Source organism: Pongo pygmaeus, chromosome 1 (genome assembly GCF_028885625.2).
Source record: "Pongo pygmaeus isolate AG05252 chromosome 1, NHGRI_mPonPyg2-v2.0_pri, whole genome shotgun sequence".
NCBI lineage: Eukaryota > Metazoa > Chordata > Mammalia > Primates > Hominidae > Pongo > Pongo pygmaeus.
In genome coordinates, this window is record NC_072373.2 from 104141800 (window position 1) to 104156723 (window position 14924).

The following is a 14924-nucleotide window of genomic DNA, read 5'->3' on the forward strand; positions in this document are numbered from 1 at the left end:
ACTTGCAGATTCTACAAAAAGAGTGTTTCAAAATTGCTCTTTCAAAAGGAAGGTTGAAGTCTGTGAGTTGAATGAACTCATCACCAAGAAGTATCTCAGAATGCTTCTGTGTAGTTTTTATGTGAAGAGATTTCCTTTTCCAGCATAGGCCTCAAAGCACTCCAAATAAACACTTGCAGATTCTACAAAAGGAGTGTTTCCAAACTGCTCTATCGAAAGGAATGTTCAAGTCTGTGAGTTGAATGCACTCATCACACAGAAGTTTCTGAGAATGCTTCTCTCCTGTTTTTAGGTGAAGATATTTCATTTCCCAGCATAGGCCTCAAAGCCCTCCAAATGTCTACTTGCAGATTCTACAAAAAGAGTGTTTCAAAACTGCTCTTTCCAAAGGAAGGTTCAAGTCTGTGAGTTGAATGCACTCATCACAAAGAAGTTTCTGAGAATGCTTCTGTGTAGTTGTTATTTGAAGACATTTCCTTTTCAATCTTTTGCCTCAAAGGGCTAGAAATAAACACTTGAAGATTCTACTAAAGGAGTGTTTCAAAAGTGTCCTATAGAAAGGAACGTTCAACTTTGTGAGTTGAATGAACTCATCCCAAAGAAGTTTCTGAGAATACTTCTGTCTAGTTTTTATGTGAAGATATTTCCTTTTCCAGCATAGGCCTCAAAGCACTAGAAATAAACACTTGCAGATTCTACAAAAGGAGTGTTTCCAAACTGCTCTATCGAAGGGAATATTCAAGTCTGTGAGTTGAATGCACTCATCACAAAGTAGTTTCTGAGAATGCTTCTCTCTTGTTTTTACGTGAAGATTTTTCATTTCCCAGCATAGGCCTCAAAACGCTCCAAATATCTACTTACAGATTCTACAAAAAGAGTGTTTCAAAACTGCTCTTTCAAAAGGAAGGTTGAAGTCTGTGGCTTGAATGCACTCATCAGCAAGAAGTATCTCAGAATGCTTCTGTGTAGTTTTTATGTGAAGATAGTTTCTTTTCCAGCATAGGCCTCAAAGCACTCCAAATAAACACTTGCAGATTCTACAAAAGGAGTGTTTCCAAACTGCTCTATCGAAAGGAATGTTCAAGTCTGTGAGTTGAATGCACTCATCACACTGAAGTTTGTGAGAATGCTTCTCTCCTCTTTTTAGGTGAAGATATTTCATTTCCCAGCATAGGCCTCAAAGCGCTCCAAATGTCTACTTGCAGATTCTACAAAAACAGTGCTTCAAAACTGCTCTTTCCAAAGGAAGGTTCAAGTCTGTGAGTTGAATGCACTCATCACAAAGAAGTTTCTGAGAATGCTTCTGTGTAGTTGTTATTTGAAGACATTTCCTTTTCCATCATTGGCCTCAAAGGGCTCGAAATAAACACTTGCAGATTCTACTAAAAGAGTGTTTCAAAACTGTCCTATCAAGAGAACGTTCATGTTTGAGAGTTGAATGAGCTCATCACAAAGAAGTTTCTGAGAATGCTTCTGTCTAGTTTTTATGTGAAGATATTTCCTTTTCCAGCATAGGCCTCAGAGCGCTCCAAATAAACACTTGCAGATTCTACAAAAGGAGTGTTCCCAAACTGCTCTATCGAAGGAAATGTTCAAGTCTGTGAGTTGAATGCACTCATCACACAGAAGTTTCTGAGAATGCTTCTGTCTAGTTTTTATGTGAAGATATTTCCTTTTCAGGCATAGGCCTCAGAGCGCTCCAAATAAACACTTGCAGATTCTACAAAAGCAGTGTTTTCAAACTGCTCTATCGATAGGAGTGTTCAAGTCTGTGAGTTGAATGCACACATCACACAGAAGTTTCTGAGAATGCTTCTCTCTTGTTTTTAGGTGAAGATATTTCATTTACCAGCATAGGCCTCAAAGCGCTCCAAATATCTACTTGCGGATTGTACAAAAAGAGTGTTTCAAAACTGCTCTTTCTAAAGGAAGGTTCAAGTCTGTGAGTTGAATGCACTCATCACCAGGAAGTATCTCAGAATGATTCTGTGTGGTTTTTATGTGAAGATATTTCCTTTTCCACCATAGGCCTCAAAGCACCCCAAAAAAACACTTGCAGATTCTACAAAAGGAGTGTTTCCAAACTGCTCTATCGAAAGGAATGTTGAAGGCTGTGAGTTGAATGCACTCATCACACAGAAGTTTCTGAGAATGCTTCTCTCTTCTTTTTAGGTGAAGATATTTCATTTCCCAGCTTAGGCCTCAAAGCCCTCCAAATGTCCCCTTGCAGATTCTACAAAAAGAGTGTTTCAAAACTCCTCTTTCAAAAGTAAGGCTCAAGTCTGTGAGTTGAATGGCCTCATCACAAAGAAGTTTCCGAGAATGCCTCTCTCTTGTTTTTAGGTGAAGATATTTCATTTCCCAGCATAGGCCTCAAAGCGCTCCAAATATCTACTTGGAGATTCTACAAAAAGAGTGTTTCAAAACTGCTCTTTCAAAAGGAATTTCATGTCTCTGAGTTGAATGCACTCATCACCAAGTGGTATCTCAGAATACTTCTGTGTAGTTTTCATGTGAAGATATTTCCTTTTCCAGCACAGGCCTCAAAGCACTCCAAATAAACACTTGCAGATTCTAGAAAAAGAGTGTTTCAAAACTCCTCTTTCAAAAGGAAGGTTCAAGTCTCTGAGTTGAATGCCCTCATCACAAAGAAGTTTCTGAGAATGCCTCTCTCTTGTTTTTAGGTGAAGATATTTCATTTCCCAGCATAGGCCTCAAAGCGCTCGAATTATCTACTTGCAGATTCTACAAAAAGAGTGTTTCAAAACTGCTCTTTAAAAAGGAAAGTTCAGGTCCGTGAGTTGAATGCACTCATCACCAAGAAGTATCTCAGAATGCTTCTGTGTAGTTTTTATGTGAAGATATTTCCTTTCCAGCATAAGCCTCAAAGCACTCCAAATAAACACTTGCAGATTCTACAAAAGGTATGTTTCCAAACTGCTCTATCGAAAGGAATGTTCCAGTCTGTGAGTTGAATGCACCCATCATCCAGAAGTTTCTGAGAATGTTTCTCTCTTGTTTTTAAGTGAAGATATTTCATTTCCCAGCATAGGCCTCAAAGCGCTCAAAATGTCTACTTGCAGATTCAACAAAAAGAGTGTTTCAAAACTGCTCTTTCAAAAGGAAGGTTCAAGTCTGTGAGTTGAATGCACTCCTCGCAAAGAAGTTTCTGACAATGCTTCCTTGTAGTTTTCATTTGAAGACATTTCGTTTTCCATCATTGGCCTCAAAGTGCTCGAAATAAACAGTTGCAGATTCTACTAAAGGAGTGTTTCAAAACTGTCCTATCAAAAGGAACGTTCAAGTCTGTGAGTTGAATGAACTCATCACACCGAAGTTTCTGAGAATGCTTCTGTCTAGTTTTTATGTGAAGATATTTCCTTTTCCAGCATAGGCCTCAGAGGGCACCAAATAAACACTTGGAGATTCCACAAAAGGAGTGTTTTCAAACTGCTCCATCAAAAGGAATGTTCAAGTCTGTGAGTTGAATGCACTCATCACACAGAAGTTTCTGAGAATGCTTCTCTCTTGTTTTTAGGTGAAGATATTTCATTTCTCAGCATAGGCCTCAAAGCGCTCCAAGTATCTACTTGCAGATTCTACTAAAAGAGTGTTTCAAAACTGGTCTTTCTAAAGGAAGGTTGAAGTCTGCTAGTTGAATGCACTCATCAAACAGAAGTTTCTGAGAATGCTTCTCTCTTGTTTTTATGTGAAGATATTTCATTTCCCAGCATAGGTCTCAAAGCGCTCCAACTATCTACTTGCAGATTCTACAAAAAGAGTGTTTAAAAACTGCTCTTTCAAAAGGAATTTTCAAGTCTGTGACTTGAATGCACTCATCACCAAGAAGTATCTCAGAATGATTCTGTGTAGTTTGTATGTGAAGATATTTGCTTTTCCAGCATAGGCCTCAAAGCACTCCAAATAAACACCTGCAGATTCTACAAAAGGAGTGTTTCCAAACTGCTCTATCGAAAGGAATGTTCAAGTCTGTGAGTTGAATGCACTCATCACACAGAAGTTTCTGAGAATGTTTCTCTCTTGTTTTTAGGTGAAGATATTTCATTTCCCAGCATAGGCCTCAAAGCGCTCCAAATGTCTACTTGCAGATTCTACAAAAAGAGTGTTTCAAAACTGCTCTTTCAAAAGGAAGGTTCAAGTCTGTGAGTTGAATGCACTCATCACAAAGAAGTTTCTGAGAATGCTTCTGTGTAGTTGTTATTTGAAGACATTTCCTTTTCAACCTTTGGCCTCAAAAGGCTCGAAATAAACACTTGCAGATTCTACTAAAGGAGTGTTTCAAAAGTGTCCTATAGAAAGGAACGTTCAACTTTGTGAGTTGAATGAACTCATCACGCAGAAGTTTCTGAGAATGCTTCTGTCTAGTTTTTATGTGAAGATATTTCCTTTTCCAGCGTAGGCCTCAGAGCGCTCCAAATAAACACTTGCAGATTCTACAAAAGGAGTGTTTGCAAACTGCTCTATCGGAAGAACTGTTCAAGTCTGTGGGTTGAATGCACTCATCACACAGAAGTTTCTGAGAATGCTTCTGTGTAGTTTTTATGTGAAGATAGTTCCTTTTCCAGCATAGGCCTCAAAGCACCCCAAATAAACACTTGCAGATTCTACAAAAGGAGTGTTTCCAAACTGCTCTATCGAAAGGAATGTTCAAGGCTGTGAGTTGAATGCACTCATCACACAGAAGTTTCTGAGAATGCTTCTCTCTTGTTTTTAGGTGAAGATATTACATTTCCCAGCATAGGCCTCAAAGCGCTCCAAATGTCTACTTGCAGATTCTACAAAAAGAGTGTTTCAAAACTGCTCTTTCAAAAGGAAGGTTCAAGTCTGTGAGTTGAAAGCACTCATCACAAAGAAGTTTCTGCGAATGCTTCTGTGTAGTTGTTATTTGAAGACATTTCCTTTTCCATCATTGGCCTCAAAGGGCTCGAAATAAGCACTTGCAGATTCTACTAAAAGAGTGTTTCAAAACTATCCTATGAAAAGAACGTTCAAGTTTCAGAGTTGAATGAGCTCATCACACAGAAGTTTCTGAGAATGCTTCTGTCTAGTTTTTATGTGAAGATATTTCCTTTTCCAGCATAGGCCTCAGAGCGCGGCAAATAAACACTTGCAGATTCTACAAAAGGAGTGTTTCCTAACTGCTCTATCGAAGGGAATATTCAAGTCTGTGAGTTGAATGCACTCATCACAAAGTAGTTTCTGAGAATGCTTCTCTCTTGTTTTTACGTGAAGATATTTCATTTCCCAGCATAGGCCTCAAAACGCTCCAAATATCTACTTACAGATTCTACAAAAAGAGTGTTTCAAAACTGCTCTTTCGAAAGGAAGGTTGAAGTCTGTGGCTTGAATGCACTCATCAGCAAGAAGTATCTCAGAATGCTTCTGTGTAGTTTTTATGTGAAGATAGTTCCTTTTCCAGCATAGGCCTCAAAGCACTCCAAATAAACACTTGCAGATTCTACAAAAGGAGTGTTTCCAAACTGCTCTATCGAAAGGAATGTTCAAGTCTGTGAGTTGAATGCACTCATCACACTGAAGTTTGTGAGAATGCTTCTCTCCTCTTTTTAGGTGAAGATATTTCATTTCCCAGCATAGGCCTCAAAGCGCTCCAAATGTCTACTTGCAGATTCTACAAAAACAGTGCTTCAAAACTGCTCTTTCCAAAGGAAGGTTCAAGTCTGTGAGTTGAATGCACTCATCACAGAGAAGTTTCTGAGAATGCTTCTGTGTAGTTGTTATTTGAAGACATTTCCTTTTCCATCATTGGCCTCAAAGGGCTCGAAATAAACACTTGCAGATTCTACTAAAAGAGTGTTTCAAAACTGTCCTATCAAGAGAACGTTCATGTTTGAGAGTTGAATGAGCTCATCACAAAGAAGTTTCTGAGAATGCTTCTGTCTAGTTTTTATGTGAAGATATTTCCTTTTCCAGCATAGGCCTCAGAGCGCTCCAAATAAACACTTGCAGATTCTACAAAAGGAGTGTTCCCAAACTGCTCTATCGAAGGAAATGTTCAAGTCTGTGAGTTGAATGCACTCATCACACAGAAGTTTCTGAGAATGCTTCTCTCTAGTTTTTATGTGAAGATATTTCCTTTTCAGGCATAGGCCTCAGAGCGCTCCAAATAAACACTTGCAGATTCTACAAAAGCAGTGTTTTCAAACTGCTCTATCGATAGGAGTGTTCAAGTCTGTGAGTTGAATGCACACATCACACAGAAGTTTCTGAGAATGCTTCTCTCTTGTTTTTAGGTGAAGATATTTCATTTACCAGCATAGGCCTCAAAGCGCTCCAAATATCTACTTGCGGATTCTACAAAAAGAGTGTTTCAAAACTGCTCTTTCTAAAGGAAGGTTCAAGTCTGTGAGTTGAATGCACTCATCACCAGGAAGTATCTCAGAATGATTCTGTGTGGTTTTTATGTGAAGATATTTCCTTTTCCACCATAGGCCTCAAAGCACCCCAAATAAACACTTGCAGATTCTACAAAAGGAGTGTTTCCAAACTGCTCTATCGAAAGGAATGTTGAAGGCTGTGAGTTGAATGCACTCATCACACAGAAGTTTCTGAGAATGCTTCTCTCTTCTTTTTAGGTGAAGATATTTCATTTCCCAGCTTAGGCCTCAAAGCCCTCCAAATGTCCCCTTGCAGATTCTACAAAAAGAGTGTTTCAAAACTCCTCTTTCAAAAGTAAGGCTCAAGTCTGTGAGTTGAATGGCCTCATCACAAAGAAGTTTCCGAGAATGCCTCTCTCTTGTTTTTAGGTGAAGATATTTCATTTCCCAGCATAGGCCTCAAAGCGCTCCAAATATCTACTTGGAGATTCTACAAAAAGAGTGTTTCAAAACTGCTCTTTCAAAAGGAATTTCATGTCTCTGAGTTGAATGCACTCATCACCAAGTGGTATCTCAGAATACTTCTGTGTAGTTTTCATGTGAAGATATTTCCTTTTCCAGCATAGGCCTCAAAGCACTCCAAATAAACACTTGCAGATTCTAGAAAAAGAGTGTTTCAAAACTCCTCTTTCAAAAGGAAGGTTCAAGTCTCTGAGTTGAATGCCCTCATCACAAAGAAGTTTCTGAGAATGCCTCTCTCTTGTTTTTAGGTGAAGATATTTCATTTCCCAGCATAGGCCTCAAAGCGCTCGAATTATCTACTTGCAGATTCTACAAAAAGAGTGTTTCAAAACTGCTCTTTAAAAAGGAAAGTTCAGGTCCGTGAGTTGAATGCACTCATCAGCAAGAAGTATCTCAGAATGCTTCTGTGTAGTTTTTATGTGAATATATTTCCTTTCCAGCATAAGCCTCAAAGCACTCCAAATAAACACTTGCAGATTCTACAAAAGGTATGTTTCCAAACTGCTCTATCGAAAGGAATGTTCCAGTCTGTGAGTTGAATGCACCCATCATCCAGAAGTTTCTGAGAATGTTTCTCTCTTGTTTTTAGGTGAAGATATTTCATTTCCCAGCATAGGCCTCAAAGCGCTCAAAATGTCTACTTGCAGATTCAACAAAAAGAGTGTTTCAAAACTGCTCTTTCAAAAGGAAGGTTCAAGTCTGTGAGTTGAATGCACTCTTCGCAAAGAAGTTTCTGACAATGCTTCTTTGTAGTTTTCATTTGAAGACATTTCGTTTTCCATCATTGGCCTCAAAGTGCTCGAAATAAACAGTTGCAGATTCTACTAAAGGAGTGTTTCAAAACTGTCCTATCAAAAGGAACGTTCAAGTCTGTGAGTTGAATGAACTCATCACACCGAAGTTTCTGAGAATGCTTCTGTCTAGTTTTTATGTGAAGATATTTCCTTTTCCAGCATAGGCCTCAGAGGGCACCAAATAAACACTTGGAGATTCCACAAAAGGAGTGTTTTCAATCTGCTCCATCAAAAGGAATGTTCAAGTCTGTGAGTTGAATGCACTCATCACACAGAAGTTTCTGAGAATGCTTCTCTCTTGTTTTTAGGTGAAGATATTTCATTTCTCAGCATAGGCCTCAAAGCGCTCCAAGTATCTACTTGCAGATTCTACTAAAAGAGTGTTTCAAAACTGGTCTTTCTAAAGGAAGGTTGAAGTCTGCCAGTTGAATGCACTCATCAAACAGAAGTTTCTGAGAATGCTTCTCTCTTGTTTTTATGTGAAGATATTTCATTTCCCAGCATAGGTCTCAAAGCGCTCCAACTATCTACTTGCAGATTCTACAAAAAGAGTGTTTCAAAACTGCTCTTTCAAAAGGAATTTTCAAGTCTGTGACTTGAATGCACTCATCACCAAGAAGTATCTCAGAATGATTCTGTGTAGTTTGTATGTGAAGATATTTGCTTTTCCAGCATAGGCCTCAAAGCACTCCAAATGAACACCTGCAGATTCTACAAAAGGAGTGTTTCCAAACTGCTCTATCGAAAGGAGTGTTCAAGTCTGTGAGTTGAATGCACTCATCACACAGAAGTTTCTGAGAATGTTTCTCTCTTGTTTTTAGGTGAAGATATTTCATTTCCCAGCATAGGCCTCAAAGCGCTCCAAATGTCTACTTGCAGATTCTACAAAAAGAGTGTTTCAAAACTGCTCTTTCAAAAGGAAGGTTCAAGTCTGTGAGTTGAATGCACTCATCACAAAGAAGTTTCTGAGAATGCTTCTGTGTAGTTGTTATTTGAAGACATTTCCTTTTCAATCTTTGGCCTCAAAAGGCTCGAAATAAACACTTGCAGATTCTACTAAAGGAGTGTTTCAAAAGTGTCCTATAGAAAGGAACGTTCAACTTTGTGAGTTGAATGAACTCATCACGCAGAAGTTTCTGAGAATGCTTCTGTCTAGTTTTTATGTGAAGATATTTCCTTTTCCAGCGTAGGCCTCAGAGCGCTCCAAATAAACACTTGCAGATTCTACAAAAGGAGTGTTTGCAAACTGCTCTATCGGAAGAACTGTTCAAGTCTGTGGGTTGAATGCACTCATCACACAGAAGTTTCTGAGAATGCTTCTGTGTAGTTTTTATTTGAAGATATTTCCTTTTCCAGCATAGGCCACAAAGCACCCCAAATAAACACTTGCAGATTCTACAAAAGGAGTGTTTCCAAACTGCTCTATCGAAAGGAATGTTCAAGGCTGTGAGTTGAATGCACTCATCACACCGAAGTTTCTGAGAATGCTTCTCTGTTGTTTTTAGGTGAAGATATTTCATTTCCCAGCATAGGCCTCAAAGCCCTCCAAATATCTCCTTGCAGATTCTACAAAAAGAGTGTTTCAAAACTCCTCTTTCAAAAGTAAGGCTCAGGTCTGTGAGTTGAATGCCCTCATCACAAAGAAGTTTCCGAGCATGCCTCTCTCTTGTTTTTAGATGAAGATATTTCATTTCCCAGCCTAGGCCTCAAAGCGCTCCGAATATCTACTTGCAGATTCTACAAAAAGAGTGTTTCAAAACTGCTCTTTCAAAAGGAAAGTTCACGTCTGTGAGGTGAATGCACTCATTACCAAGAAGTATCTCAGAATGCTTCTGTGTAGTTTTAATGTGAAGATATTTCCTTTTCCAGCATAGGCCTCAAAGCACTCCAAATAAACACTTGCAGATTCTACAAAAAGAGTGTTTCAAAACTCCTCTTTCAAAAGGAAGGTTCATGTCTCTGAGTTGAATGCCCTCATCACATAGAAGTTTCTGAGAATGCCTCTCTCTTGTTTTTAGGTGAAGATATTTCATTTCCCAGCATAGGCCTCAAAGCGCTCCAAATATCTACTTGCAGATTCAACAAAAAGAGTGTTTCAAAACTGCTCTTTCAAAAGGAAGGTTCAAGTCTCTGAGTTGAATGGACTCATCACCAAGAAGTATCTCAGAATGCTTCTGTGTAGTTTTTATGTGAAGATATTTCCTTTTCCAGCATAGGCCTCAAAGCACTTCAAATAAACACTTGCAGATTCTACAAAAGGAGTGTTTCCAAACTGCTCTATCAAAAGGAATGTTCAAGTCTGTGAGTTGTATGCACTCATCACACAGAAGTTTCTGAGAATGTTTCTCTCTTGTTTTTAGGTGAAGATATTTCATTTCCCAGCATAGGCCTCAAAGCGCTCTAAATGTCTACTTGCAGATTCTACAAAAAGAGTGTTTCAAAACTGTTCTTTGAAAAGGAAGGTTCAGGTCTGTGAGTTGAATGCACTCATCACAAAGAAGTTTCTGAGAATGCTTCTGTGTAGTTGTTATTTGAAGATATTTCCTTTTCAATCTTTGGCCTCAAAGGGCTCGAAATACACACTTGCAGATTCTACTAAAGGAGTGTTTCAAAAGTGTCCTATAGAAAGGAACGTTCAACTTTGTGAGTTGAATGAACTCATCACGAAGAAGTTTCTGAGAATACTTCTGTCTAGTTTTTATGTGAAGATATTTCCTTTTCCAGCATAGGCCTCAAAGCACTAGAAATAAACACTTGCAGATTCTACAAAAGGAGTGTTTCCAAACTGCTCTATCGAAAGGAATGTTCAAGTCTGTGAGTTGAATGCACTCATCACACAGAAGTTTCTGAGAATGTTTCTCTCTTGTTTTTAGGTGAAGATATTCCATTTCCCAGCATAGGCCTCAAAGCGCTCCAAATGTCTACTTGCAGATTCTACAAAAAGAGTGTTTCAAAACTGCTCTTGGCAAAGGAAAGTTCAAGTCTGTGAGTTGAATGCACTCATCACAAAGAAGTTTCTGAGAATGCTTCTGTGTAGTTGTTATTTGAAGACATTTGCTTTTCCATCTTTGGTCTCAAAGGACTCGAAATATACAGTTGCAGATTCTACTAATGGAGTGTTTCAAAAGTGTCCTATGGAAAGGAACGTTCAACCTTGTGAGTTGAATGAACTCATCACGCAGAAGTTTCTGAGAATGCTTCTGTCGAGTTTTTATGTGAAGATATTTCCTTTTCCAGCATAGGCCCCAGAGCGCTGCAAATAAACTCTTGCAGATTCTACAAAAGGAGTGTTTCCAAACTGCTCTATCGAAAGGAATATTCAAGTCTGTGAGTTGAATGCACTCATCACACAGTAGTTTCTGAGAATGCTTCTCTCTTGTTTTTAGGTGAAGATATTTCATTTCCCAGCATAGGCCTCAAAGCGCTCCAAATATCTACTTGCAGATTCTACAAAAAGAGTGTTTCAAAATTGCTCTTTCAAAAGGAAGGTTGAAGTCTGTGAGTTGAATGAACTCATCACCAAGAAGTATCTCAGAATGCTTCTGTGTAGTTTTTATGTGAAGAGATTTCCTTTTCCAGCATAGGCCTCAAAGCACTCCAAATAAACACTTGCAGATTCTACAAAAGGAGTGTTTCCAAACTGCTCTATCGAAAGGAATGTTCAAGTCTGTGAGTTGAATGCACTCATCACACAGAAGTTTCTGAGAATGCTTCTCTCCTGTTTTTAGGTGAAGATATTTCATTTCCCAGCATAGGCCTCAAAGCCCTCCAAATGTCTACTTGCAGATTCTACAAAAAGAGTGTTTCAAAACTGCTCTTTCCAAAGGAAGGTTCAAGTCTGTGAGTTGAATGCACTCATCACAAAGAAGTTTCTGAGAATGCTTCTGTGTAGTTGTTATTTGAAGACATTTCCTTTTCAATCTTTTGCCTCAAAGGGCTCGAAATTCACACTTGCAGATTCTACTAAAGGAGTGTTTCAAAAGTGTCCTATAGAAAGGAACGTTCAACTTTGTGAGTTGAAGGAACTCATCACGAAGAAGTTTCTGAGAATACTTCTGTCTAGTTTTTATGTGAAGATATTTCCTTTTCCAGCATAGGCCTCAAAGAACTAGAAATAAACACTTGCATATTCTACAAAAGGAGTGTTTCCAAACTGCTCTATTGAAGGGAATATTCAAGTCTGTGAGTTGAATGCACTCATCACACAGTAGTTTCTGAGAATGCTTCTCTCTTGTTTTTAGGTGAAGATATATCATTTCCCAGCATAGGCCTCAAAGCGCTCCAAATATCTACTTGCAGATTCTAAAAAAAGAGTGTTTCAAAACTACTCTTTCCAAAGGAAGGTTGAAGTCTGTGAGTTGCATGCACTCATCACAAAGAAGTTTCTGAGAATGCTTCTGTGTAGTTGTTATTTGAAGATATTTCCTTTTCCATCATTGGCCTCAAAGGGCTCGAAATAAACACTTGCACATTCTACTAAAAGAGTGTTTCAAAACTGTCCTATGAAAAGAACGTTCAAGTTTGAGAGTTGAATGAGCTCATCACACAGAAGTTTCTGAGAATGCTTCTGTCTAGTTTTTATATGAAGACATTTCCTTTTCCAGCATAGGCCTCAGAGCTCTCCAAATGAACACTTGCAGATTATACAAAAGGAGTGTTTCCAAACTGCTCTATCGAAGGGAATATTCAAGTCTGTGAGTTGAATGCACTCATCACACAATAGTTTCTGAGAATGCTTCTCTCTTGTTTTTAGGTGAAGATATTTCATTTCCCAGCATAGGCCTCAAAGCGCTCCAAATATCTACTTGCAGATTCTACAAAAAGTGTGTTTCAAAACTGCTCTTTCAAAAGGAATGTTGAAGTCTGTGAGTTGAATGAACTCATCACCAAGAAGTATCTCAGAATGCTGCTGTGTAGTTTTTATGTGAAGAGATTTCCTTTTCCAGCCTAGGCCTCAAAGCACTCCAAATAAACACTTGCAGATTCTACAAAAGGAGTGTTTCCAAACTGCTCTATCGAAAGGAATGTTCATGTCTGTGAGTTGAATGCACTCATCACAAAGAAGTTTCTGAGAATGCTTCTCTCCTGTTTTTAGGTGAAGATATTTCATTTCCCAGCATAGGCCTCAAAGCGCTCCAAATGTCTACTTGCAGATTCTACAAAACGAGTGTTTCAAAACTGCTCTTTACAAAGGAAGGTTCAAGTCTGTGTGTTGAATGCACTCATCACAAAGAAGTTTCTGAGAATGCTTCTGTGTAGTTGTTATTTGAAGATATTTCCTTTTCAATCTTTGGCCTCAAAGGGCTCGAAATACACACTTGCAGATTCTACTAAAGGAGTGTTTCAAAAGTGTCCTATAGAAAGGAACGTTCAACTTTGTGAGTTGAATGAACTCATCACGAAGAAGTTTCTGAGAATACTTCTGTCTAGTTTTTATGTGAAGATATTTCCTTTTCCAGCATAGGCCTCAAAGCACTAGAAATAAACACTTGCAGATTCTACAAAAGGAGTGTTTCCAAACTGCTCTATCGAAAGGAATGTTCAAGTGTGTGAGTTGAATGCCCTCATCACACAGAAGTTTCTGAGAATGTTTCTCTCTTGTTTTTAGGTGAAGATATTCCATTTCCCAGCATAGGCCTCAAAGCGCTCCAAATGTCTACTTGCAGATTCCACAAAAAGAGTGTTTCAAAACTGCTCTTTCAAAAGGAAGGTTCAAGTCTGTGAGTTGAATGCACTCATCACAAAGAAGTCTCTGAGAATGCTTCTGTGTAGTTGTTATTTGAAGACATTTCCTTTTCCATCATTGGCCTCAAAGGGCTCGAAATAAACACTTGCAGATTCTACTGAAAGAGTGTTTCAAAACTGTCCTATCAAAAGGAACGTTCAAGTTTGAGAGTTGAATGAGCTCATCACACAGAAGTTTCTGAGAATGCTTCTCTCTAGTTTTTATGTGAAGAGATTTCCTTTTCCAGCATAGGCCTCAGAGCGCTCCAAATAAACACTTGCAGATTCTCCAAAAGGAGTGTTCCCAAACTGCTCTATCGAAAGAAATGTTCAAGTCTGTGAGTTGAATGCACTCATCACACAGAAGTTTCTGAGAATGCTTCTGTCTAGTTTTTATGTGAAGATATTTCCTTTTCAGGCATAGGCCTCAGAGCGCTCCAAATAAACACTTGCAGATTCTACAAAAGGAGTGTTTACAAACTGCTCTATCGATAGGAGTTTTCAAGTCTGTGAGTTGGATGCACTCATCACACAGAAGTTTCTGAGAATGCTTCTCTCTTGTTTATAGGTGAAGATATTTCATTTCAAAGCATAGGTCTCAAAGCCCTCCAACTATCTACTTGCAGATTCTACAAAAAGAGTGTTTCAAAACTGGTCTCTCAAAAGGAAAGTTCAGGTCCGTGAGTTGAATGCACTCATCACCAAGAAGTATCTCAGAATGCTTCGGTGTAGTTTTTATGTGAAGATATTTCCTTTTCCAGCATAGGCCTCAAAGCACTCCAAATAAACACTTGTAGATTCTACAAAAGGAGAGTTCCCAAACTGCTATATCAAAAGGAATGTTCAAGTCTGTGAGTTGAATGCACTCATCACACAGAAGTTTCTGAGAATGCTTCTCTCTTGTTTTTAGGTGAAGATATTTCATTTCCCAGCATAGGCCTCAAAGCGCTCCAAATGTCTACTTGCAGATTCTACAAAAACAGTGTTTCAAAACTGCTCTTTCCAAAGGAAGGTTCAAGTCTGTGAGTTGAATGCACTCATCACAAAGAAGTTTCTGAGATTGCTTCTGTGTAGTTGTTATTTCAAGACATTTCCTTTTCCATCATTGGCCTCAAAGGGCTCGAAATAAACACTTGCAGATTCTACTAAAAGAGTGTTTCAAAACTGTCCTATCAAGAGAACGTTCAAGTTTGAGAGTTGAATGAGCTCATCACACAGAAGTTTCTGAGAATGCTTCTGTCAAGTTTTTATGTGAAGATATTTCCTTTTCCAGCATAGGCCTCAAAGGACTCCAAATAAACACTTGCACATTCTACAAAGGGAGTTTTTCAAAACTGCTCTATCGAAAGGAATGTTGAAGTCTGTGAGTTGAATGCACTCATTACACAGAAGTTTCTGAGAATGATTCTCTCTTGTTTTTAGGTGAATTTATTTCATTTCCCAACATAGGCCACTAAGTGCTCCATATGTCTACTTGCAGATTCTACAAAAAGAGTGTTTCAAAACTGCTCTTTCAAAAGGAATGTTC